Source organism: Oncorhynchus keta, chromosome 9 (genome assembly GCF_023373465.1).
Source record: "Oncorhynchus keta strain PuntledgeMale-10-30-2019 chromosome 9, Oket_V2, whole genome shotgun sequence".
Taxonomy (NCBI): Eukaryota; Metazoa; Chordata; class Actinopteri; order Salmoniformes; family Salmonidae; genus Oncorhynchus; species Oncorhynchus keta.
The window spans coordinates 19,269,992-19,297,861 of NC_068429.1; positions in this window are offsets into that span (position 1 = coordinate 19,269,992).

The following is a 27,870-nucleotide window of genomic DNA, read 5'->3' on the forward strand; positions in this document are numbered from 1 at the left end:
TAAAAAACATAAATACCTGCCAATGTACTGAGTAAAGGGTCTAAATACTTATGTAAATATAAGATTCCAGTTTTTAATTGTAATACATTTGCAAAATGTTTAAAAAAAGTGTGTGTAAATTGATTAGGGGGAAAAAACAATTGAACCCATTTTAGAACAAGGTAACGTAACAAAACATGGAAAAAGTCAAGGGGTCTGAATACTTTCCCAATGCACTGTATGTCTATGGTTGCATTTGCCTATAACAGTAACTTCCATGAAGTGTAACTATAGTACTACCTGTGATAAAGCACCATCCCTAACACAAACACCACCGCCAACAACAAATAGAATATCATAAACAATGAGACTGTAGAGGGCAGAGAAATCCCTCCAAGAACATTTACCCCCATGGCACTGTCCTGAATTTCAGGGGAAATCATTAGCCGGGACCTTGGAGCTGGGACCAACGCCTATGGGCATTTTCCTCCTCTACATATTTAAACAAAGAAATTGGTCCAAAATAACAACAATACACATAGCAGAACGTTTTGCTTTGGGCTATAAAAGTTTTAGAAATTAAAAACACCATAGTGCAATGAACATAAGGAATTTATATAGGTGAATCAGTATGTGGGTAGAGTAACAAAGGTGATCCATAAAACGAAGGGTTTTCTGTAATACTGGCTTCCCGTGTCTCTGGGCGATAGCTGAAGGATTATTAAGTGAGTTTCTACTCTTCGGTAATAGGGGTTTCACCTACGTACAACCTCTGATCCTCAAGATATGTATCTCTTGATCCTGCTCATCCCCGGGTCTCACAAACTCACAGAGCTTTAATTGGGCAAACAACCTCCAATTGTATCCATTGAATTTAGAAAGTGGGGTCCTGGTGGTCCTTCGAAAAGACTATGCCAATTAAAGAGAAATAAGGAATCCTCATATATAATGTGGTCATCTTCTAAATGTGCATAATGCTCATGTGAACATGCACACGTCTTCTGTCTCTTCTGCATCTGAGCACTGAGGACAAATTGGTCTGGATGGAAGATCCATACACTGTATTATATTATAGCACTGCAGGTAATTAGTCTTGTTCTTCACTGATTGGTTACATGGATATGTGTCCTGACTCATCTTGGTACCGTGGTTAAAATGTTAAAGTCTTGTTGGTTGTTCACAGCCGGAGCCCATCTTTTAATAAACTCAGCTGAAATGAGCAACATGAGGAACATAAGTGTTATTGTTGATCTTTTAAGTGATACTCTATAGCTCAGTTGGTAGAGCATGACATTTGCAATGCCAGGATAGTGGGTTTGATTCCTGGGACTACTCGTATGTCAAATGTATGTACACGTGACTCTGCACGCTATTTTGGACAGAAGCGCCTTCTAAAGTGTCTACGTCCCTGTTAACATGTTGTTGTTGTTTTAACAATAACTCCTGGTAGTAGGATTTTCATGTCCTTCGTGGTGTTGGCTGGTTTATGTCCTTCTATTGTATTCAAGCCTTGAGACTATATTTTGAAAAAGCATTACCTGAATACTGTCTCTCTCTCTGGGGAGGGTGGGGCACACATGTTAACATTGAACTAACATGTCTTTAATCATTGACAGTGAAGAAAAAGGTATATAGCTGCCAATCCCATGCAGTGATGTCCTCAGAAATAAATGTAAGGAATATAATATACAACCGATGTCAAACAAACAGAGAAGAGAGGGTGACAGGGGAGAAGAGGGAATCATATTAGAGATGAAAACAGGAAGAGAGGGATGGTGAGATAAGAGAGAGTGGGAGTTTGTAAAGGAGAGACAAAGTGATAGAGGGAGAGCTCTGAAACAAACAGGTGTGTGTGTGTGTGTGTGTGTGTGTGTGTGTGTGTTTGTGTTTGTGCACATAAGCTTGTGTGTTGTCTGTCTGACCGTGGCACCAATGTGTGAGGAAAGGGAATTGGGATTTGGCATCAAAACGGGAGCTTTAAAGCCCAACATTGGGGAGTGTGGGTTATAAACTATACATTAAAGCTGTTACCATTCAGAATCAGAAGTCTCACGGCTCATAGTGAATCTCTCTCCTCTCTCTCCCTTTCCCAATGCAAGTCAAAGGGCACGGGAAACATATGTTCATATTGCCAAAGCAAGTGAAACATATAGTAAACAAAAGTGAAATAAACAATCAAAAATGAGCAATAAACATTACACTCACAACATTTTTGAAGGAAAAGAGCTATTTCAAATCTCAGATTATGGCTATGCACAGTGTTGTAACAGTGTGAAAAAAATTCAAGTACAAAAGGGAAAATATATAAACATACAGTTGAAGTCGGAAGTTTACAAACACTTAGGTTGGAGTCATTAAAACTTGCTTTTCAACCACTCCACACATTTCTTGTTAACAAACTATAGTTTTGGCATGTCGGTTAGGACATCTACTTTGTGCATGACACAAGTAATTTTTCCAACAATTGTTTACATACAGATTATTTCACTTATAATTTTCTGTATCACAATTCCAGTGGGTCAGAAGTTTACATACACTAAGTTGACTGTGCCGTGAAACAGCTTGAAAAATTCCAGAAAATGATGTCATGGCTTTAGAAGCTTCTGATAGGCTAATTGACATCATTTGAGTCAATTGGAGGTGTACCTGTGGATGTTTTTCAAGGCCTACCTTCAAACTCAGTGCCTCTGCTTGGCATCATGGCAAATCAAAAGAAATCAGCCAAGACCTCAGAAAAAAATGGTAGACCTGCACAAGTCTCCTTCATCCTTGGGAGCAATTTTCAAACGCCTGAAGGTACCACGTTCATCTGTACAACCAATCGTACACAAGTACCACGCAGCCGTCATACCACTCAGGAAGGAGACACGTTCTGTCTCCTAGAGATGAACGTACTTTGGTGCGAAAAGTGCAAATCAATCCCAGAACAACAGCAAAGGACCTTGTGAAGATGCTGTAGGAAACAGGTACAAAAGTATCTATATCCACAGTAAAACGAGTCGTATATCGACATAACCTGAAAGGCCACTCAGGAAGAAGCCACTGCTTCAAAACCGCCATAAAAAAGCCAGACTATGGTTTGCAACTGCACATGGGGACAAAGATCGTACTTTTTGGAGAAATGTGCACTGGTCTGCTGAAACAAAAATAGAACTGTTTGGCCATAATGACCATCATTATGTTTGGAGGAAAAAGGGGGAGGCTTGCAAGCCGAAGAACACGATCCCAACCGTGAAGCACGGGGGTGGCATTATCATGTTGTGGGGGTGCTTTGCTGCAGGAAGGACTGGTGCACTTCACAAAATGGAGGGCTTCATGAGCAAGGAAACGTATGTGGATATATTGAAGCAACATCTCAAGTCCGGAGCGTCCCGCTACGTGGGTCCCCAGTCCGGGGCCGGCGGCAGGGGTCCCCAGTCCGGGGCCGGCGGCGAGGGTCTAGAGTGTGTACACACTGGGAATGTGATGAAAGAAATAAAAGCTGAAAGAAATAATTATCTTTGCTATTATTCTGACATTTCACATTCTTGAAAAACTGAGATTAAATGTATTTGGCTAAAGTGTATGTAAACTTCTGACTTCAACTGTAAATATGGGTTGTATTTACAATGGTGTTTTTTCTTTACTGGTTTCCCTTTTCTTGGGGCAAAATGTCACAAGTCTTGCTGCTGTGATGGCACACTGTGGTATTTAACCTAATAGATATGGAAGTTCATCAAAATTGGATTTGTTTTCAAATTCATTGTGGGTCTGTGTAGTCTGAGAGAAATATGTGTCTCTAATATGGTCACACATTTGCAGGATTTCCACCTAATTTTGTGGGTAGTGTGCACATTGTCTGTCTTCTCCTGAGAGCCAGGTCTGCCTTCGACGGCCTTTCTCAATAGCAAGGCTATGCTTACTGAGTCTATACATAGTCAAAGTTTTCCTTAATTTTGGGTCAATCACAGTGGTCAGTTATTCTGCCACTGTGTACTCTGTTTAGGGCCAAAAAGCAGTCTAATTTGCTTTGTTTTGTGGTTAATGATTTGGTTGGGTCTAATTATGTTGCTGTCCTGGGGCTCTGTTTGGGTCTGTTTGTGTTTGTGAGCACCAGCTGGCAGAGTGGACTCTTCTCCAGGTTCATCTCTCTGTATGTGAGGGATTTGTGATGGATGGTTTGAGAATCACTTATTTTTTGATGTGTTTTATGTGGAATTTACATTTATTGTCCTGGCAACTGGACCTTCTTTGGAACACCCTTCTCTCTCTCTCTCTCTCTCTCTCTCTCTCTCTCTCTCTCTCTCTCTCTCTCTCTCTCTCTCTCTCTCTCTCTCTCTCTCTCTCTCTCTCTCTCTCTATCTCTCTATATATATCTCTATATCTATATCTATATCTATATCTATATATATATATATACAGTGTGTATCGCTCTCTCAACTGTATCTCTCTCTTTCTTCCTATCTCCAACTATCTCTTTCTTACATTCTTACTTCTTCTTCAACTGCTATTACCAGACACCCCCCACTGCTGTCTTTCTAAAGAGAAGAGATCAGAGGAGAGGATTAATGGATTCATGTGCTTTTATTCAAACCCATTAGATGAGCGAAGGCCCAATCTTAATCTCAACTCACAAAAGGGGTTGTATGAAAGGTCCCTGAAGCTCTGGTTGTCATTGTAATATGTAATCATATATTTCTCAACATGAAGCAGGAAAATGTAAAACTGTCTCCATAACAAAAAAACAAGTTGTTATTTACTCCTGTTTATAATATGTTGAAACCAAAAGCCTATATGGTGCTAAAATCAAATCAAATAAAATGTTATTGGTCACATACACATGCTTAGCAGATGTTAATGCGAGTGTAGCGGAATGCTTGTGCTTCTTGTTCCAACAGTGCAGTAATATCTAACAAGTCATCTAACAATCCCCCAACAACTACCTAATACACACAAATCTAAAGGGGTGAATGAGAATATGTACATATAAATATATGGATGAGCGATGGCTGAGCAGCATAGGCAAGGTGCAATAGATGGTATAAAATACAGTATATACATATGAGATGAGTAATGTAAGATATGCAAACATTATTCAAGTGGCATTATTTAAAGTGTCATTGTTTAAAGTGACTAGTGATCCATTTATTAAAGTGGCCAGTGATTGGGAATAGGGTTGGTTATACGTGCTGTAGGGTTCCAGAATTACGAAGCCATGAACATGGATAGTCAATACTTGACCTTGTAACCACATCCCTCAATGTTTATTAAACAGAGCTGATGCATGTAGGCTGTTTATGTACGTAGACAAATAATACCATTCCTCTAGTGAATCATGCTTGCTCAATGACGACAAGACTCTAGAGCACTGATGATGATGCAAGTGGCAATACTGACCATTTGTGATCACATCCCTCAAATCCCTCTGTGTTGGGTATCCATTAGGGCTGCCAGATACATATGCACAGGCAGTACATATACATGTGTGTAGAGACAAACACCATACGTAGACTAATAACCAATCATTATTATTTCCCCTGTGTTTCATTATACCTCTGTACCCAATAATTAGATCTGTAACCTACGTTATCAATCTGTCAAAATCCATGTACACATGCATGTAGGACGACACATAGACAAATAGTCCCATCTTTCAACTGATCATTATTCCCCTGTGTGTTTGGCTTTGTGTTTGGCTCTGTTGTTAAGTCAAACCATGGCTAGCAAGACTGAGGGGAGTGAGAATGTCATCTAATTCAATAACCCTACTACACCTTTAGCCCCAGGCAATATAAAACCACCAGATGATTTCACCTGATTTCATAACACCATGGTCGATAATGTTCCGTCGATGGCTCTGAAGGACCAGATGTCTGATGGGAAATAAACACGATTTGGCTGTTTTACCTGCTCCTCTGTCTGCACCGTCCCTCACTCTCATAACACACGGACAATAATGACCTGGATTAAGGTGTCAGAAGACCAGCAGTTACAGACAATGGCCTCGGTACAGAGAGGGGACCCACTGGGCACAAACTGGTTGAATCAATGTTGTTTCAATTTAATTTGTCAATGTATTGTGATGTGGAAAATATCTCTCACCATGGATTTGAAAAAAGTTCAATTTTCAACCAGGGGATTACGTCATCATGGTAACCAACATAGACAAACCTTGTATAAAATATGTTGAATTTGTACCTTTGAAACAACGTCAGATATTCAACGTCATATCCTCTATTAGAAAAAAACAGTAGTCTGGGCAGCACATCCTACTGGAGGGTTGATCTATCTAGAACTATCCATTTGGGCTCCATTCAGGGTTTTAACCAAGCCCTGCTTACCTTTGATATTTGTCATTGATTACTACCAATGTGCTATTGTGTGAAATCTCTTAAAAACTAAATAGATTCACTGTTGCAAATGAAGACAATAGAAAGGATAGGTTTAAGAGAGCAAGTTAAATGTAACCTTTATATGTGACCCAGCAAACAGGGGATGTCCTGAGGACATTGGGTGATGTTCCCATTAGGTCCCTTAAGGGTTATGGGCGTGACTGTATCCCACTGACGTTCTGAGAATATTCTAAGAACGTCACGTGATGGTCCCAAGGGACTGAGGACCATGTCAGCACCTTTTACGACATTTTCAGAACTTTCCTTTTACTAGTCTTTAGAATGTCGCATGAGGGTCCAAATGGAATGTTCTCTGGGGACCTTTGTGTAGTTCCCTGTAGTTACTGGCACTTCACTGAGGACCATGTCAGGACCTTTGTGTAGTTCCCTGTAGTTACTGGCACTTCACTGAGGGCACCTTTGAGGTGTAGAGTTCCCTGTAGTTACTGGCACTTCACTGAGGACCATGTCAGGACCTTTGTGTAGTTCCCTGTAGTTACTGGCACTTCACTGAGGACCATGTCAGGACCTTTGTGTAGTTCCCTGTAGTTACTGGCACTTCACTGAGGACCATGTCAGGACCTTTGTGTAGTTCCCTGTAGTTACTGGCACTTCACTGAGGACCATGAGAGTCAGGACCTTTGTGTAGTTCCCTGTAGTTACTGGCACTTCACTGAGGACCATGTCAGGACCTTTGTGTAGTTCCCTGTAGTTACTGGCACTTCACTGAGGACCATGTCAGGACCTTTGTGTAGTTCCCTGTAGTTACTGGCACTTCACTGAGGACCATTCAGGACCTTGTGTAGTAGTTACTGGCACTTCACTGAGGACCATGTCAGGACCTTTGTGTAGTTCCCTGTAGTTACTGGCACTTCACTGAGGACCATGTCAGGACCTTTGTGTAGTTCCCTGTAGTTACTGGCACTTCACTGAGGACCATGTCAGGACCTTTGTGTAGTTCCCTGTAGTTACTGGCACTTCACTGAGGACCATGTCAGGACCTTTGTGTAGTTCCCTGTAGTTACTGGCACTTCACTGAGGACCATGTCAGGACCTTTGTGTAGTTCCCTGTAGTTACTGGCACTTCACTGAGGACCATGTCAGGACCTTTGTGTAGTTCCCTGTAGTTACTGGCACTTCACTGAGGACCATGTCAGGACCTTTGTGTAGTTCCCTGTAGTTACTGGCACTTCACTGAGGACCATGTCAGGACCTTTGTGTAGTTCCCTGTAGTTACTGGCACTTCACTGAGGACCATGTCAGGACCTTTGTGTAGTTCCCTGTAGTTACTGGCACTTCACTGAGGACCATGTCAGGACCTTTGTGTAGTTCCCTGTAGTTACTGGCACTTCACTGAGGACCATGTCAGGACCTTTGTGTAGTTCCCTGTAGTTACCGGCACTTCACTGAGGACCATGTCAGGACCTTTTTAGGACTTTCATTTTACTAGTCTTTAGGAAGCTGCGTTAGGGTCCCAAGGGAACGTTCTTAGGGGGACCTTTGTCTAATTTCCTGTAATTGTATACAGTAGTCTATCAATGTAATCAGATTTAACTTGGATTATATGTAATTGATATGCTATACAGGGTCTTGCAAAATTATTAATTCCCCTTGGCGTTAAAATACAACCTGTAATTTAAATGGATTTTTATTTGGATTTCATGTAATTACTTGTTTCAAAAAATACAAAAAAAAAAAAAAGTAGAAGTGGTGAGTGCATACAGTTGAAGTAGGAAGTTTACATACATCTCAGCCAAATACATTTAAATTCCGTTTTCACCATCCCTGACATTTAATCAGAGTAAATATTCCCTGTTTTAGGTCAGTTAGGATCACCACTTTATTTTAAGAATGTGAAATGTCAGAATAATAGAAGAAAGAATGATTTATTTCAGATTTGATTTCTTTCATCACATCCCCAGTGGGTCAGAAGTTTACATACACACAATTAGTATTTGGTAGCATTGCTTTTTAATTGTTTAACTGGGTCAAACGTTTCGGGTAGCCTTCTACAAGCTTCCCACAATAAGTTGGGTGAATTTTGGCCCATTCCTCCTGACAGAGCTGGTGTAACCGAGTCAGGTTTGTAGGCCTCCTTGCTCACACACAATTTTTCAGTTCTGCCCACCAATTTCCTATAGGTTTGAGGTCAGGGCTTTGTGATGTCTTGAGATGTTGCTTCAATATATCCACGCCCTCCATTTTGTGAAGTGCACCAAGCCTTCCCCCTTTTCCTCCAAAAGAGGAACTCAGTTTCAAGGTATGCCTTGAAATACATCCACAGGTACACCTCTAATTGCCTCAAATGATGTCAATGAGCCCATCAGAAGCTTCTAAAGCCATGACATCATTTTCTGGAATTTTCCAAGCTGTTTAAAGGCAGTCAACTTAGTGTATGTAAACCTCTGACCCACTGTAATTGTGATACAGTGACTTATAAGTGAAATAATCTGTCTGTAAAGAATTGTTGGAAAAATGACTTGTGTCATGCACAAAGTAGATGTCCTAACCGACTTGCCAAAAAATTGTTTGTTAAACAAGAAATGTGTGGAATGGTTGAAAAATTAGTTTTAATGATTCCAACCTAAGTGTATGTAAACCTCCGACTTCAACTGTATGTATTCACACCCTTTGTTATGAAACCCCTAAATAAGATCTGGTGCAACCAATTACCTTCAGAAGTCACATAATTAGTTAAATAATGTCTACCTGTGTGCAATCTAAGTGTCACATGATCTTTCACATGAGCTCAATATATATGCACCTGTTCTGACAGGACCCAGAGTCTGCAACATCACTAAGCAAGGGGCACCACCAAGCAAGCGGCACCATGAAGACCAAGGAGCTCTCCAAACAGGTCAGGGACAAAGTTGTGACGTACAGATCAGGGTTGGGTTATAAACATATCAGAAACTTTGAACATCCCACTGAGCACCATTAAATCCATTATTAAAACATGGCAATAATTTGGCACCATAACAAACCTGCCAAGAGCAGGCCACCCACCAAAACTCACAGACCAGGCAAGGAGTGCATTAATCAGAGAGGCAACAAAGAGACCAAAGATAACCCTGAAGGAGCTGCAAAGCTCCACAGCGGAGATTGGAGTATCTGTCCATAGGACCACTTTAAGCCGTACACTCCACAGAGCTGGGCTCTACGGGAAGAGTGGCCAGACAAAAGCCATTGCTTAAAGAAAAAAATAAGCAAACATGTTTGGTGTTTGCCAAAAGGCATGTGGGAGACTCCTCAAACATATGGTATTCTGGTCAGATGAGACAAAAATGTTGCTTTTTGTCCGTCAAGGAAAACGGTATGTCTGGCGCAAACCCAACACCTCTCATCACACCGAGAACACCATCTCCACAGTGAAGCATGGTGGTCGCAGTATCATGCTGTGGGGATGTTTTTCATTGGCAGGGACTGGGAAACTGGTCAGAATTGAAGGAATGATGAATGGCGCTAAATACAGGGAAATTCCTGAAGAAATCCTGTTTCAGTCTTCCAGAGATTTGAGACTGGGACGGAGGTTCACCTTCCAGCAGGACAATGACCCTAAGCATACTGCTAAAGCAACACTTGAGTGGTTTAAGGGGAAACATTTAAATGTCTTGGAATGGCCTAGTCAAAGCCCAAACCTCAATCCAATTGAGAATCTGTGGTATGACTTAAAGATTGCTGTACACCAGTGGAACCCATCCAACTTGAAGGAGCTGGAGCAGTTTTGCATTGAAGAATGGGCAAAAATCCCAGTGGCTAGATGTAACAAGTTTATAGAGACCTACCCCAAGAGACTTGCAGGTATAATTGCTGCAGAAGGTGTCTCTACAAAGTATTGACTTTGTTAAGCACACTCACGTTTTCATTTTTTTGGTCTTATTTCTTGTTTGTTTCACAATAGAACATATTTTGCATCTTCAAAGTGGTAGTCATGCTGTGTAAATCCAAAAATCGAATGTATTTACAGGTTGTAAGGCAACACATTAGGAAAAATGCCAAGGGGGGTGTATACTTTCGCAAGCCAATGTATGTAACTTCTTAAATTGTATCAACTTCAACAAAAACACTTTTAAGGAGCTAAAGCAAGCCCCACAACTTTACTTCATGTACAGTCAGTGAGGAAAAAGGCAAGGTGTTGAAAAGGAGGTAGAAAGCTGCTGTTGGAAAAGGACAACTTACATGTTGATGAAGATGTAAAGCATATGTTTTGATGTACCACTTCCTCCTAATTCCACTCAAACCTAGGACCTCTGTTTCCCAAATGCACGTGATCGCTAATCTTCCCTCAATTCTTTTAAACCTAGGATCTCTGTTTCGCAAACGCACGTGATCTCTAATCTTTCCCTCAATTCTTTTAAACCTAGGATCTCTGTTTCCCAAACTCACGTGATCGCTAATCTTCCCTCAATTCTTTTAAACCTAGGATCTCTGTTTCCCAAACACACGTGATCGCTAATCTTCCCTCAATTCTTTTAAACCTAGGATCTCTGTTTCCCAAACGCACGTGATCGCTAATCTTCCCTCAATTCTTTTAAACCTAGGATCTCTGTTTCCCAAATGCACGTGATCGCTAATCTTCCCTCAATTCTTTTAAACCTAGGATCTCTGTTTCGCAAACGCACGTGATCGCTAATCTTCCCTCAATTCTTTTAAACCTAGGATCTCTGTTTCCCAAACGCACGTGATCGCTAATCTTCCCTCAATTCTTTTAAACCTAGGATCTCTGTTTCGCAAATGCACGTGATCGCTAATCTTCCCTCAATTCTTTTAAACCTAGGATCTCTGTTTCCCAAACGCACGTGATCGCTAATCTTCCCTCAAATTGTTTTAGACACTGAGTAAATTTCAGGTCTGCTGAGCACAAACTTGAACTTTGTGAAAATTCTTTGCAACTTCTGCCGCACATTTACTGTGAGGCTGTACCCACTTTAAGTTACAGTTTTAACAGTGGTCAAGTAGGCTGCTGTGGCTATTTGATCATGATGTAGGCCTACCTGTGGCTATTTGATCATGATGTAGGCCTACCTGTGGCTATTTGATCATGATGTAGGCCTACCTGTGGCTATTTGATCATGATGTAGGCCTACCTGTGGCTATTTGATCATAATGTAGGCCTACCTGTGGCTATTTGATCATGATGTAGGCCTACCTGTGGCTATTTGATCATGATGTAGGCCTACCTGTGGCTATTTGATCATGATGTAGGCCTACCTGTGGCTATTTGATCATGATGTAGGCCTACCTGTGGCTATTTGATCATGATGTAGGCCTACCTGTGGTCTATTGTACCATCAAAAACAATAGAGAAAAACATATTCCATAACATTTTAACATGGAAATAGCTGTTATGTCATTCTGCCTCACAGTAGCAGACGATGTGTAGTGTTCAATGCCTACATTCCATGAGACTTAAAAGAAACATGCAGGGCTTGACACTAACCTGTTTATAAACTTGTCCTTCAGACAGGGAGGTAACTGAAAAAAAACACTTTACAAAACACAATTCATTATTATTCCCATACCATTACTACAGAAAATCAAGCAAATGATGCTACCCTCTGCCTATTGGCTACTTAGCTTATTCAAGACCGTCTCAAAATACCTCAAAATACCCCTTCAAGACATTAAAACCTCTTTACCTGAATCGCTTTTCAAAGATGGCTAGAAATGCACTCGTTTTGTGCTCTGGTTGTCAACAACATATCTCCCCCATTGTTGACTAGAAATTAGCAGTAACAGCAGTAGATCCATATATGCCAATGGCTATTTGCATATAAGCTCTGATTGGTTACGGTGCACAAGTCTGTGTATGGACCTGAGTTGTGCCTGTCAATGGAATAGAGTCCTACTGCAATGTGCTCTGCCTACAAGATAATTTCTTGCACATTTATTTTTTCATACTAAATCTTGAATAGTTTGTTTTGTTTCGGTATATTACAATTGATAGTGGCTAATATTGCATTGAATCGATCACAATAGCCACAGTAGAAAAGAAAGTTGAGTGAAGTTCAATCTGTCATCGGGCTGATATTTCTTCTGCACAGCAGTCTGAGGGCACATAGTTTAGAGGGAACGTTGGTGACCGTCCTCCTGAAGTACCCAGTTATGCCACTGAAAGCTAGCTATTCAGCAGTGCCAATGGAGACTCCCTGGGCTGAGGAGTGAGTTTCACAGATCTCCATCTGCTACATTCACCCCCCCCCAAACTAGCTCCACAGCAACCCCAGCACTGAGCTAAGCACAACTGCCAATGTAAAGGACATCACATGGCTTTTTTAAACAAATACCGCTGTGTCATGATGCAACTCATACCGAGGAACGAACCCAAGACCTCTGCCTCGCAAATACGTGTCCACCTTCCTGAAGCATCTTACCCAGTCGCACCACCAAAAAACTAGCCATTCAGCAGTGCAAGTGGAGACACAACAGGCTGAGGATTGAGTTTCAAAGATCCCCATCAGCTACAATAGCAAGGGGTTATTTAAACATTGCGTCAACATAGAGAGCAAGAGAGATAGAAAGACAAATAAATTAGTTAATGTTTTCAACAAGCTCTCAACAATTAGAGACTAAACCCACATAGAGGCCAAAGATTCCACTCTCGACTGCAGAGTGATATTGTGTCACTCATACTTATTCTGCATAAAAGGTATGCCGAAATCTATGTCTATATTGTGGATATTTTCAGTATAGCTTCATTTTTATTTAATAATTGTTTTATCTCTTTTGATCCGAGCTAATGTCAGGTCAGGTCACAAAAGGTCCTGGGAGGTGACTGATAATGAGGGAAGCACTTAAAAAACAGACATAATTTGGCTTCTAATGAGCTGGTTAAACTATACTGCTGCCTGGATGTGTCCTGAAACACAGACAGATTTGTTTAGCATCAACGAGGCAGAGAGAAAGAGAGAGAGAAAGAGAGAGAGAGAGAGAATGGATGAAATGAGAAGAGTGTGTAGATGAGTTGAGAGGAGAGAAAGCATAGATGAGTTGAGAGAAGAGAGAGGGTAGACGAGTTGAAAGGAGAGAGAGGGAATATGAATTGAGAGGAGAGTGAGCATAGATTAATTAAGAGAGAAATTAAGAGAGAAAGCACAGATGAGTTGAGAGAAGAGAGAGGGTCGACGAGTTGAAAGGAGAGAGAGGGAATATGAATTGAGAGGAGAGTGAGCATAGATTAATTAAGAGAGAAATTAAGAGAGAAAGCACAGATGAGTTGAGAGAAGAGAGAGGGTCGACGAGTTGAAAGGAGAAAGAGGGTAGATGAGTTGAGAGGAGAGGAGAGAAAGGGTAGATGAGTTGAGAGGAGAGAGAGCGTAGATGAGATAAGAGAGAGAGAGTAGATGAGTTGAGAGGGTAGCTGAGTTGAGAGGAGAGAGCATAGATGAGTTGAGAGAAGAGAGAGGGTCGACGAGTTGAAAGGAGAGAGAGGGAATATGAATTGAGAGGAGAGAGAGCATAGATGAATTAAGAGGAGAGAGTGCGAAGATGAGTTGAGAGGAGAGAGCATAGATGAATTGAGAAGAGAGAGAGCATAGATGAGTTGAGAGGAGAGAGCATAGATGAGTTGAGAGAAGAGAAAGCATAGATGAGTTGAGAGGAGAGAGAACGTAGATGAGGAGAGAGAAGAGAGAACGTAGATGAGGAGAGAGAGGGTAGATGCGTTGCGAGGAGAGAGAGGGTATATGAGTTGAGAGGAGAGAGCATAGATCAGTTGAGAGGAGAGAGTGTAGATGAGTTGAGATTAGAGAGAGCATAGATCAGTTGAGAGGAGAGAGAGCGTAGATGAGTTGAGAGTAGAGAGCATAGATGAGTTGAGAGGAGAGAGAGCATAGATGAGTTGAGTTGAGAGGAGAGAGAGGGTAGATGAGTTGAGAGGAGAGAGAGCATAGATGAGTTGAGGAGAGTGAGGGTAGATGAGTTGAGAGGAGAGAGAGTATATGAGTTGAGAGGAGAGAGAGTATATGAGTTGAGAGGAGAGAGAGCGTAGATGAGTTGAGAGGAGAGAGAGCGTAGATGAGTTGAGAGGAGAGAGAGCGTAGATGAGTTGAGAGGAGAGAGAGCATAGATGAGTTGAGGAGAGTGAGGGTAGATGAGTTGAAAGGACAGAGAGTGTATTTGAGTTGAGAGGAGAAAGCATAGAAGAGTTGAGAGGAGAGAGAGCATTGATGAATTAAGATGAGAGAGTGCGAAGATGAGGAGAGAGGAGAGAAAGGGTATATGAGTTGAGAGGAGAGAGAGGGTAGATGAGTTGAGAGGAGAGAGAGCACAGATGAGTTGAGAGGAGAGAGAGGGTATATGAGTTGAGAGGAGAGAGGGTATATGACTTAAGAGGACAGAGAGTGTATTTGAGTTGAGAAGAGAAAGCATAGATGAGTTGAGAGGAGAGAGAGGGTAAATGAGTTGAGAGGACAGAGAGTGTATTTGAGTTGAGAGGAGAAAGCATAGAAGAGTTGAGAGGAGAGAGAGCATTGATGAGGAGAGAGGTTAGATGAGTTGAGAGTAGAGAGAACATAGATGAGTTGAGAGGAGAGAGAGTGTTGATGAGTTAAGAGGAGAGAGAGCATAGATTAGTTGAGTGGAAAGAGAGCATAGATGAGGAGAGAGGAGAGAGAGGGTATATTAGTTGAGAGGAGAGAGAGCATAGATGAGTTGACAGGAGAGAGAGTGTTGATGAGTTGAGAGGAGAGAGCATAGATGAATTGAGAAGAGAGAGAGCATAGATGAGTTGAGAGGAGAGAGAGCATAGATTAGTTGACAGGAGAGTGAGGGTATATGAGTTGAGAGGGTATATTATTTGAGAGTTGAGAGAGCAGAGATGAGTGCGTAGATGAGTTTAGAGGGGAGACAGGGTATATGAGTTGAGGGGAAAGAGCATAGATGAATTGAGAAGAGAGAGAGCATAGATGAATTGAGAAGAGAGAGAGCATAGATGAATTTAGAAGAGAGAAAGCATTGATGAATTGAGAAGAGAGAGAGCATAGATGAGTTGAGAAGAGAGAGAGCGTAGATGAGGAGAGAGGAGAGAGAGAGGGTATATGAGTTGAGAGGAGAGAGAGCACAGATGAGTTGAGAGGAGAGAGAGGGTATATGAGTTGAGAGGAGAGAGAGCATAGATGGGTTGGGGAGAGTGAGGGTAATGAGTTGAGAGGAGAAAGCATAGATGAGTTGAGAGGAGAGAGAGGGTATATGAGTTGAGAGGAGACTAAGGGTAGATGAGTTGAGAGGAGAGAGAGCATAGATGGGTTGGGGAGAGTGAGGGTAATGAGTTGAGAGGAGAGAGGGGAGAGAGGGTATATGAGTTTAGATGAGAGAGAGGGTATATGACTTGAGAAGACAGAGAGTGTATTTGAGTTGAGAGGTGAAAGCATAGATGAGTTGAGAGGAGAGATAGGGTATATGATTTGAGAGTAGAGAGAGCAGAGATGAGAGGAGAGAAAGCATAGATGAGTTGAGTGGAAAGAGAGCATAGATGAGGAGAGAGGAGAGAGAGTGTATATTAGTTGAGAGGAGACTAAGGGTAGATGAGTTGAGAGGAGAGAGAGCATAGATGGGTTGGGGAGAGTGAGGGTAATGAGTTGAGAGGAGAGAGCATAGATGAGTTTAGAGAAGAGAGAGGTTCGGTGAATTGAAAAGAGGGAGAGGGAATATGAATTGAGAGGAGAGAGAGCATAGATGAATTAAGAGGAGAGAGTGCGAAGATGAGTTGAGAGGAGAGAGCATAGATTAATTGAGAAGAGAGAGGGCATAGATGAGTTGAGAGGAGAGATAGCATAGATGAGTTGAGAGGAGAGAGAGCGTAGATGAGTTGAGAGGGGAGAGAGGGTATGTGAGTTGAGAGGAGAGAGCATAGATGAGTTGACAGGAGAGAGAGCACATGTGAATTAAGAGGAGAGAGTGCGAAGATGAGTTGAGAGGAGAGAGCATAGATGAATTGAGAAGAGAGAGAGCATAGATGAGTTGAGAGGAGAGAGAGTATAGATTAGTTGACAGGAGAGTGAGGGTATATGAGTTGAGAGGAGAGAGAGGGTATATTATTTGAGAGTTGAGAGAGCAGAGATGAGTGCGTAGATGAGTTTAGAGGGGAGACAGGGTATATGAGTTGAGGGGAAAGAGCATAGATGAATTGAGAAGAGAGAGAGCATAGATGAATTGAGAAGAAAGAGAGCATAGATGAATTGAGAAGAGAGAGAGCATAGATGAGTTGAGAAGAGAGAGAGCGTAGATGAGGAGAGAGGAGAGAGAGGGTATATGAGTTGAGAGGAGAAAGAATAGATGAGTTGAGAGGAGAGAGAGGGTATATGAGTTGAGAGGAGACTAAGGGTAGATGAGTTGAGAGGAGAGAGAGCATAGATGGGTTGGGGAGAGTGAGGGTAATGAGTTGAGAGGAGAGAGGGTATATGAGTTTAGATGAGAGAGAGGGTATATGACTTGAGAAGACAGAGAGTGTATTTGAGTTGAGAGGAGAAAGCATAGATGAGTTGAGAGGAGAGAGAGGGTATATGACTTGAGAGGACAGAGAGTGTATTTGAGTTGAGAGGAGAAAGCATAGATGAGTTGAGAGGAGAGAGAGGGTATATGATTTGAGATGAGAGAGAGCAGAGATGAGAGGAGAGAAAGCATAGATGAGTTGAGTGGAAAGAGAGCATAGATGAGGAGAGAGAGTGTATATTAGAGAGAGGAGACTAAGGGTAGATGAGTTGAGAGGAGAGAGAGCATAGATGGTTGGGGAGAGTGAGGGTAATGAGTTGAGAGGAGAGGGCATAGATGAGTTGAGAGAGAGAGGAGAGGCATAGATGAGCTGAGAGGAGACTAAGGGTAGATGAGTAAGGGAGAGGAGAGAGCATAGATGAGTTGGGGAGAGTGAGGGTAATGAGTTGAGAGGAGAGAGAGCATAGATGGGTTGGGGAGAGTGAGGGTAATGAGTTGAGAGGAGAAAGCATAGATGAGTTGAGAGGAGAGAGAGGGTATATGAGTTGAGAGGAGACTAAGGGTAGATGAGTTGAGTGGAGAGAGAGGGTATATGAGTTGAGAGGAGAGAGAGGGTATATGAGTTGAGAGGAGAGAGAGGGTATATGAGTTGAGAGGAGAGAGAGCATAGATGGGTTGGGGAGAGTGAGGGTAATGAGTTGAGAGGAGAAAGCATAGATGAGTTGAGAGGAGAGAGAGGGTATATGAGTTGAGAGGAGACTAAGGGTAGATGAGTTGAGAGGAGAGAGCATAGATGAGTTGGGGAGAGTGAGGGTAATGAGTTGAGAGGAGAAAGCATAGATGAGTTGAAAGGAGAGAGAGGGTATATGAGTTGAGAGGAGACTAACTGTAGATGAGTTGAGAGGAGAGAGAGCATAGATGGGTAGGGGAGAGTGAGGGTAATGAGTTGAGAGGACAGAGGAGAGAGAGGGTATATGAGTTGAGAGGACAGAGAGTGTATTTGAGTTGAGAGGGGAGTGAGGGTAGATGAGTTGAGTGGAGAGAGAGCATAGATGAGTTGACAGGAGAGAGAGCGTATATGAGTTGAGAGGAGAGAGAGCATAGATGAGTTGAGAGAAGAGAGAGCATAGACGAGTTGAGAGGAGAGAGCATAGATGAGTTGAGAGAAGAGAGAGCATAGACGAGTTGAGAGGAGAGAGCATAGATGAGTTGAGAGGAGAGAGCATAGACGAGTTGAGAGGAGAGAGCATAGACGAGTTGAGAGGAGAGAGCATAGACGAGTTGAGAGGAGAGAGCATAGACGAGTTGAGAGGAGAGAGCATAGACGAGTTGAGAGGAGAGAGCATAGATCAGTTGAGAGGAGAGAGAGAGAGAGCGTAGATGAGGAGAGAGAGGGTAGATGAGTTGAGGAGAGAGGGTAGATGAGTTGAGGAGAGAGGGTAGATGAGTTGAGGAGAGAGAGGGTAGATGAGTTGAGAGGAGAAAGAGCATAGATGAGTTGAGGGGAGAGGAGAGAGAGGGTAGATGAGTTGAGAGGAGAGGAGAGAGAGCGGAGATGAGTTAAGAGAGAGAGTAGATGAGTTGAGAGGAGAGAGAGCATAGATGAGGAGAGAGGAGAGAGAGCGTAGATGAGTTGAGAGGAGAGAGAGGGTATGTGAGTTGAGAGGAGAGAGCATAGATGAGTTGACAGGAGAGAGAGCATAGATGAATTGAGAAGAGAGATCATAGATGAGTTGAGAGGAGAGAGAGCGTAGCTGAGGAGAGAGAGGGTAGATGAGTTGCCAGGAGAGAGAGCATAGAAGTATTAAGAGGAGAGAGTGCGAAGATGAGTTGAGAGGAGAGAGAGAGTAGATGAGTTGAGAGGAGAGAGAGGGTATGTGAGTTGAGAGGAGAGAGCATAGATGAGTTGACAGGAGAGAGAGCATAGATGAATTGAGAAGAGAGATCATAGATGAGTTGAGAGGAGAGAGAGCGTAGCTGAGGAGAGAGAGGGTAGATGAGTTTCCAGGAGAGAGAGGGTATATGAGTTGAGAGGAGAGAGCATAGATGAATTGACAGGACAGAGAGCATAGATGAGTTGAGAGGAGAGACAGCATATGTGAATTGAGAGGAGAGAGAGAGCATAGATGAGTTGAGAGGGTAGTTGAGTTGAGAGTAGAGAGAGCATAGATGAGTTGAGAGGAGAGAGAGCGTAAATGAGTTGAGAGGAGAGAGAGCGTAAATGAGTTGAGAAGACAGAGAGGGTATATGAGTTGAGAGGAGAGAGAGGGTATATGAGTTGAGAGGAGAGAGAGGGTATATGAGTTGAGAGGAGAGAGAGGGTATATGAGTTGAGAGGAGAGAGAGGGTATATGAGTTGAGAGGAGAGAGAGGGTATATGAGTTGAGAGGAGACTACGGGTAGATGAGTTGAGAGGAGAGAGAGCATAGATGGTTGGGGAGAGTGAGGGTAATGAGTTAAGAGGAGAGAGAGCATAGATGGGTTGGGGAGAGTGAGGGTAATGAGTTGAGAGGAGAGAGCATAGATGAGTTGAGAGGAGAGAGAGGGTATATGAGTTGAGAGGAGAAAGCATAGACGAGTTGAGAGGAGAGAGAGGGTATATGAGTTGAGAGGAGACTAAGGGTAGATGAGTTGAGAGGAGAGAGCATAGATGAGTTGGGGAGACTGAGGGTAATGAGTTGAGAGGAGAGAGAGCATAGATGGGTTGGGGAGAGTGAGGGTAATGAGTTGAGAGGAGAGAGAGCATAGATGGGTTGGGGAGAGTGAGGGTAATGAGTTGAGAGGAGAGAGAGCATAGATGGGTTGGGGAGAGTGAGGGTAATGAGTTGAGAGGAGAGAGAGCATAGATGAGTTGGGGAGAGTGAGGGTAATGCGTTGAGAGGAGAGAGAGCATAGATGGGTTGGGGAGAGTGAGGGTAATGAGTTGAGAGGAGAAAGCATAGATGAGTTGAGAGGAGAGAGAGGGTATATGAGTTGAGAGGAGACTAAGGGTAGATGAGTTGAGAGGAGAGAGCATAGATGAGTTGGGGAGAGTGAGGGTAATGAGTTGAGAGGAGAGAGAGCATAGATGGGTTGGGGAGAGTGAGGGTAATGAGTTGAGAGGAGAAAGCATAGATGAGTTGAGAGGAGAGAGAGGGTATATGAGTTGAGAGGAGACTAAGGGTAGATGAGTTGAAAGGAGAGAGAGGGTATATGAGTTGAGAGGAGAGAGGGTATATGAGTTGAGAGGAGAGAGAGGGTATATGAGTTGAGAGGAGACTAAGGGTAGATGAGTTGAGAGGAGAGAGAGCATAGATGGGTTGGGGAGAATGAGGGTAATGAGTTGAGGGGAGAAAGCATAGATGAGTTGAGAGGAGAGAGAGGGTATATGAGTTGAGAGGAGACTAACTGTAGATGAGTTGAGAGGAGAGAGAGCATAGATGGGTAGGGGAGAGTGAGGGTAATGAGTTGAGAGGACAGAGGAGAGAGAGGGTATATGAGTTGAGAGGACAGAGAGTGTATTTGAGTTGAGAGGGGAGTGAGGGTAGATGAGTTGAGAGGGGAGTGAGGGTAGATGAGTTGACAGGAGAGAGAGCGTATATGAGTTGAGAGGAGAGAGAGCATAGATGAGTTGAGAGAAGAGAGAGCATAGACGAGTTGAGAGGAGAGAGCATAGACGAGTTGAGAGGAGAGAGCATAGACGAGTTGAGAGGAGAGAGCATAGACGAGTTGAGAGGAGAGAGCATAGATCAGTTGAGAGGAGAGAGAGAGTAGATGAGTTGAGAGTGGAGAGCATAGATGAGATGAGAGGAGAGGAGAGGAGAGAGAGCGTAGATGAGGAGAGAGAGGGTAGATGAGAGTAGAGGAGAGAGGGAATAGAAGAGTTGAGAGGAGAGAGAGCATAGATGAGGAGAGAGGAGAGAGAGCGTAGATGAGTTGAGAGGAGAGAGAGGGTATGTGAGTTGAGAGGAGAGAGCATAGATGAGTTGACAGGAGAGAGAGCATAGATGAATTGAGAAGAGAGATCATAGATGAGTTGAGAGGAGAGAGAGCGTAGCTGAGGAGAGAGAGGGTAGATGAGTTGCCAGGAGAGAGAGCATAGAAGTATTAAGAGGAGAGAGTGCGAAGATGAGTTGAGAGGAGAGAGCATAGATTAATTGAGAAGAGAGAGCATAGATGAGTTGAGAGGAGAGAGAGCGTAGATGAGTTGAGAGGAGAGAGAGGGTATGTGAGTTGAGAGGAGAGAGCATAGATGAGTTGACAGGAGAGAGAGCATAGATGAATTGAGAAGAGAGATCATAGATGAGTTGAGAGGAGAGAGAGCGTAGCTGAGGAGAGATAGGGTAGAGGAGTTGCCAGGAGAGAGAGGGTATATGAGTTGAGAGGAGAGAGCATAGATGAATTGACAGGACAGAGAGCATAGATGAGTTGAGAGGAGAGACAGCATATGTGAATTGAGAGGAGAGAGAGAGCATAGATGAGTTGAGAGGGTAGGTGAGTTGAGAGTAGAGAGAGCATAGATGAGTTGAGAGGAGAGAGAGCGTAAATTAGTTGAGAAGACAGAGAGGGTATATGAGTTGAGAGGAGAGAGAGGGTATATGAGTTGAGAGGAGAGAGAGGGTATATGAGTTGAGAGGAGAGAGAGGGTATATGAGTTGAGAGGAGAGAGAGGGTATATGAGTTGAGAGGAGAGAGAGGGTATATGAGTTTAGAGGAGAGAGAGGGTATAAGAGTTGAGAGGAGAGAGAGGGTAAATGAGTTGAGAGGAGAGAGAGGGTAAATGAGTTGAGAGGAGAGAGAGGGTATATGAGTTTAGAGGAGAGAGAGGGTATATGAGTTTAGAGGAGAGAGAGGGTATAAGAGTTGAGAGGAGAGAGAGGGTAAATGAGTTGAGAGGAGAGAGAGGGTATATGAGTTTAGAGGAGAGAGAGAGTGTATATGAGTTGAAAGGAGAGAGGGTATATGAGTTTAGAGGAGAGAGAGGGTATATGAGTTTAGAGGAGAGAGAGGGGATATGAGTTGAGAGGAGAGAGAGGGGATATGAGTTGAGAGGAGAGAGAGGGGATATGAGTTGAGAGGAGAGAGAGGGGATATGAGTTGAGAGGAGAGAGAGAGGGGATATGAGTTTAGATGAGAGAGAGGGTATATGAGTTGAGAGGAGAGAGAGGGTATATGACTTGAGAGGACAGAGAGTGTATTTGAGTTGAGAGGAGAAAGCATTGATGAGTTGAGAGGAGAGAGAGGGTATATGACTCGAGAGGACAGAGAGTGTATTTGAGTTGAGAGGAGAAAGCATATATGAGTTGAGAGTAGAGAAAGGGTATATGAGTTGCGAGGAGAGAGAGCATATATAAGTTGAGAGGAGACAGCATAGATGAGTTTAGAGGAGAGAGATCCTAGATGAGTTGAAAGGAGAGAGAGGGTATATGAGTTGAGAGGAGAGAGAGTGTAAATGAGTTGAGAGGAGAGAGAGGGTATATGAGTTGAGAGGAGAGAGAGTGTAAATGAGTTGAGAGGAGAGAGAGGGTATATGGAGTTGAGAGGAGAGAGAGGTATATGAGTTTAGAGGGAGAGAGAGGGTATGAGTTGAGAGGAGAGAGAGGGTATATGAGTTGAGAGGCGAGAGAGGGTATATGAGTTTAGAGGAGAGAGAGGGTATATGAGTTTAGAGGAGAGAGAGGGTATAAGAGTTGAGAGGAGAGAGAGGGTAAATGAGTTTAGAGGACAGAGAGTGTATATGAGTTGAGAGGAGAGAGGGTATATGAGTTTAGAGGAGAGAGAGGGTATATGAGTTGAGAGGAGAGAGAGGGTATATGAGTTGAGAGGAGAGAGAGGGTATATGAGTTGAGAGGAGAGAGGGTATATGAGTTGAGAGGAGAGAGAGGGTATATGAGTTGAGAGGAGAGAGAGGGTATATGAGTTGAGAGGAGAGAGAGGGTATATGAGTTTAGAGGAGAGAGAGGGTATATGAGTTTAGAGGAGAGAGAGGGTATAAGAGTTGAGGAGAGAGAGGGTAAATGAGTTGAGAGGAGAGAGAGGGGATATGAGTTGAGGGGAGAGAGAGGGGATATGAGTTGAGGGGAGAGAGAGGGGATATGAGTTGAGAGGAGAGATAGGGTATATGAGTTTAGATGAGAGAGAGGGTATATGAGTTGAGAGGAGAGAGAGGGTATATGACTCGAGAGGACAGAGAGTGTATTTGAGTTGAGAGGAGAAAGCATATATAAGTTGAGAGGAGACAGCATAGATGAGTTTAAAGGAGAGAGATCCTAGATGAGTTGAAAGGAGAGAGATGGTATATGAGTTGAGAGTGTAAATGAGTTGAGAGGAGAGAGAGGGTATATGAGTTGAGAGGAGAGAGAGTGTAAATGAGTTGAGAGGAGAGAGAGGGTATATGAGTTGAGAGGAGAGAGAGGGTATATGAGTTTAGAGGGGAGAGAGGGTATATGAGTTGAGAGGAGAGAGAGGGTATATGAGTTTAGAGGAGAGAGAGGGTATATGAGTTGAGAGGCTAGAGAGGGTATATGAGTTTAGAGGAGAGAGGGTATATGAGTTTAGAGGAGAGAGGTATAAGAGTTTAGAGGAGAGAGGGTAAATGAGTTTAGAGGAGAGAGAGTGTATATGAGTTGAGAGGAGAGAGGGTATATGAGTTTAGAGGAGAGAGAGGTATATGAGTTGAGAGGAGAGAGAGAGGGTATATGAGTTGAGAGGAGAGAGAGGGTATATGAGTTGAGAGAGAGAGAAGGTATATGAGTTGAGAGGCGAGAGAGGGTATATGAGTTTAGAGGAGAGAGGGTATATGATTTTAGAGAGAGAGAGGGTATAAGAGTTGAGAGGAGAGAGGGTAAATGAGTTGAGAGGAGAGAGAGGGTATATGAGTTTAGAGGAGAGAGAGGGTATATGAGTTTAGAGGAGAGAGAGGGTAAATGAGTTGAGAGGGAGAGAGTGTATATGAGTTGAAAGGAGAGAGGGTATATGAGTTTAGAGGAGAGAGGGTATATGAGTTTAGGAAGAGAGAGGGTATATGAGTTGAGAGAGGGTATATGAGTTTAGAGGAGAGAGAGGGTATAAGAGTTTAGAGGAGAGAGAGGGTAAATGAGTTGAGAGGAGAGAGAGTGTATATGAGTTGAAAGGAGAGAGGGTATATGGGTTTAGAGGAGAGAGAGGGTATATGAGTTTAGAGGAGAGAGAGGGTATATGAGTTGAGAGAGGGTATATGAGTTGAGAGGAGAGAGAGGGTATATGAGTTGAGAGGAGAGAGAGGGTATATGAGTTGAGAGGAGAGAGAGGGTATATGAGTTGAGAGGAGAGAGAGGGTATATGAGTTGAGAGGGGATATGAGTTTAGAGGAGAGAGATGGTATAAGAGTTCAAATCAAATCAAATCAAATCAAATTTATTTATATAGCCCTTCGTACATCAGCTGATATCTCAAAGTGCTGTACAGAAACCCAGCCTAAAACCCCAAACAGCAAACAATGCAGGTGTAAAAAGTTGAGTTGAGAGGAGAGAGAGGGTAAATGAGTTGAGAGGAGAGAGAGAGTGTATATGAGTTGAAAGGAGAGAGGGTATATGAGTTTAGAGGAGAGAGAGGGTATATGAGTTGAGGGGAGAGAGAGGGGATATGAGTTGAGAGGAGAGATAGGGTATATGAGTTTAGATGAGAGAGAGGGTATATGACTTGAGAGGACAGAGAGTGTATTTGAGTTGAGAGGAGAGAGAGGGTATATGAGTTGAGAGGAGAGAGAGGGTATATGACTTGAGAGGACAGAGAGTGTATTTGAGTTGAGAGGAGAAAGCATTGATGAGTTGAGAGGAGAGAGAGGGTATGTGACTCGAGAGGACAGAGAGTGTATTTGAGTTGAGAGGAGAAAGCATATATGAGTTGAGAGTAGAGAAAGGGTATATGAGTTGCGAGGAGAGAGAGCATATATAAGTTGAGAGGAGACAGCATAGATGAGTTTAGAGGAGAGAGATCCTAGATGAGTTGAAAGGAGAGAGAGGGTATATGAGTTGAGAGGAGAGAGAGTGTAAATGAGTTGAGAGGAGAGAGAGGGTATATGAGTTGAGAGGAGAGAGAGGGTATGAGTTTAGATGAGAGAGAGGGTATATGAGTTGAGAGGCGAGAGAGGGTATATGAGTTTAGAGGAGAGAGAGGGTATATGAGTTTAGAGGAGAGAGAGGGTATAAGAGTTGAGAGGAGAGAGAGGGTATATGAGTTTAGAGGAGAGAGAGGGTATATGAGTTGAGAGGAGAGAGAGGGTATATGAGTTGAGAGGAGAGAGAGGGTATATGAGTTGAGAGGAGAGAGAGGGTATATGAGTTGAGAGGAGAGAGAGGGTATATGAGTTTAGAGGAGAGAGAGGGTATATGATTTTAGAGGAGAGAGAGGGTAAATGAGTTGAGAGGAGAGAGAGGGTATATGAGTTTAGAGGAGAGAGAGGGTAAATGAGTTGAGAGGAGAGAGAGTGTATATGAGTTGAAAGGAGAGAGGGTATATGAGTTTAGAGGAGAGAGAGGGTATATGAGTTTAGAAGAGAGAGAGGGTATATGAGTTGAGAGAGGGTATATGAGTTTAGAGGAGAGAGAGGGTATAAGAGTTTAGAGGAGAGAGAGGGTAAATGAGTTGAGAGGAGAGAGAGTGTATATGAGTTGAAAGGAGAGAGGGTATATGGGTTTAGAGGAGAGAGAGGGTATATGAGTTTAGAGGAGAGAGAGGGTATATGAGTTGAGAGAGGGTATATGAGTTGAGAGGAGAGAGAGGGTATATGAGTTGAGAGGAGAGAGAGGGTATATGAGTTGAGAGGAGAGAGAGGGTATATGAGTTGAGAGGAGAGAGAGGGTATATGAGTTGAGAGGAGAGAGAGGGTATATGAGTTGAGAGGGGATATGAGTTTAGAGGAGAGAGATGGTATAAGAGTTGAGAGGAGAGAGAGGGTAAATGAGTTGAGAGGAGAGAGAGAGTGTATATGAGTTGAAAGGAGAGAGGGTATATGAGTTTAGAGGAGAGAGAGGGTATATGAGTTGAGGGGAGAGAGAGGGGATATGAGTTGAGAGGAGAGATAGGGTATATGAGTTTAGATGAGAGAGAGGGTATATGACTTGAGAGGACAGAGAGTGTATTTGAGTTGAGAGGAGAGAGAGGGTATATGAGTTGAGAGGAGAGAGAGGGTATATGACTTGAGAGGACAGAGAGTGTATTTGAGTTGAGAGGAGAAAGCATTGATGAGTTGAGAGGAGAGAGAGGGTATGTGACTCGAGAGGACAGAGAGTGTATTTGAGTTGAGAGGAGAAAGCATATATGAGTTGAGAGTAGAGAAAGGGTATATGAGTTGCGAGGAGAGAGAGCATATATAAGTTGAGAGGAGACAGCATAGATGAGTTTAGAGGAGAGAGATCCTAGATGAGTTGAAAGGAGAGAGAGGGTATATGAGTTGAGAGGAGAGAGAGTGTAAATGAGTTTAGAGGAGAGAGAGGGTATATGAGTTGAGAGGAGAGAGAGGGTATGAGTTGAGAGGAGAGAGAGGGTATATGAGTTTAGATGAGAGAGAGGGTATATGAGTTGAGAGGCGAGAGAGGGTATATGAGTTTAGAGGAGAGAGAGGGTATATGAGTTGAGAGGAGAGAGAGGGTATAAGAGTTGAGAGGAGAGAGGGTATATGAGTTTAGAGGAGAGAGAGGGTATATGAGTTGAGAGGAGAGAGAGGGTATATGAGTTGAGAGGAGAGAGAGGGTATATGAGTTGAGAGGAGAGAGAGGGTATATGAGTTGAGAGGAGAGAGAGGGTATATGAGTTGAGAGGAGAGAGAGGGTATATGAGTTGAGAGGAGAGAGAGGGTATATGAGTTGAGAGGAGAGAGAGGGTATATGAGTTGAGAGGCGAGAGAGGGTATATGAGTTTAGAGGAGAGAGAGGGTATATGAGTTTAGAGGAGAGAGAGGGTATAAGAGTTGAGGAGAGAGAGGGTAAATGAGTTGAGAGGAGAGAGAGGGGATATGAGTTGAGGGGAGAGAGAGGGGATATGAGTTGAGGGGAGAGAGAGGGGATATGAGTTGAGATGAGAGAGAGGGTATATGAGTTGAGAGGCGAGAGAGGGTATATGAGTTTAGAGGAGAGAGAGGGTATATGAGTTTAGAGGAGAGAGAGGGTATAAGAGTTGAGGAGAGAGAGGGTAAATGAGTTGAGAGGAGAGAGAGGGGATATGAGTTGAGGGGAGAGAGAGGGGATATGAGTTGAGAGGAGAGATAGGGTATATGAGTTTAGATGAGAGAGAGGGTATATGAGTTGAGAGGACAGAGAGTGTATTTGAGTTGAGAGGAGAAAGCATATATGAGTTGAGAGTAGAGAAAGGGTATATGAGTTGCGAGGAGAGAGAGCATATATAAGTTGAGAGGAGACAGCATAGATGAGTTTAGAGGAGAGAGATCCTAGATGAGTTGAAAGGAGAGGGATGGTATATGAGTTGAGAGGAGAGAGAGTGTAAATTAGTTGAGAGGAGAGAGAGCGTATATGAGTTGAGAGGAGAGAGAGTGTAAATGAGTTGAGAGGAGAGAGAGGGTATATGAGTTGAGAGGAGAGAGAGGGTATATGAGTTTAGAGGAGAGAGAGGGTATATGAGTTGAGAGGCTAGAGAGGGTATATGAGTTTAGAGGAGAGAGAGGGTATATGAGTTTAGAGGAGAGAGAGGGTATAAGAGTTTAGAGGAGAGAGAGGGTAAATGAGTTTAGAGGAGAGAGAGTGTATATGAGTTGAGAGGAGAGAGGGTATATGAGTTTAGAGGAGAGAGGGTATATGAGTTTAGAGGAGAGAGAGGGTATATGAGTTGAGAGGAGAGAGAGGGTATATGAGTTGAGAGGAGAGAGAGGGTATATGAGTTGAGAGGAGAGAGAGTGTATATGAGTTGAGAGGAGAGAGGGTATATGAGTTTAGAGGAGAGAGAGGGTATAAGAGTTGAGAGGAGAGAGAGGGTAAATGAGTTGAGAGGAGAGAGAGTGTATATGAGTTGAAAGGAGAGAGGGTATATGAGTTTAGAGGAGAGAGAGGGTATATGAGTTTAGAAGAGAGAGAGGGTATATGAGTTGAGAGAGGGTATATGAGTTTAGAGGAGAGAG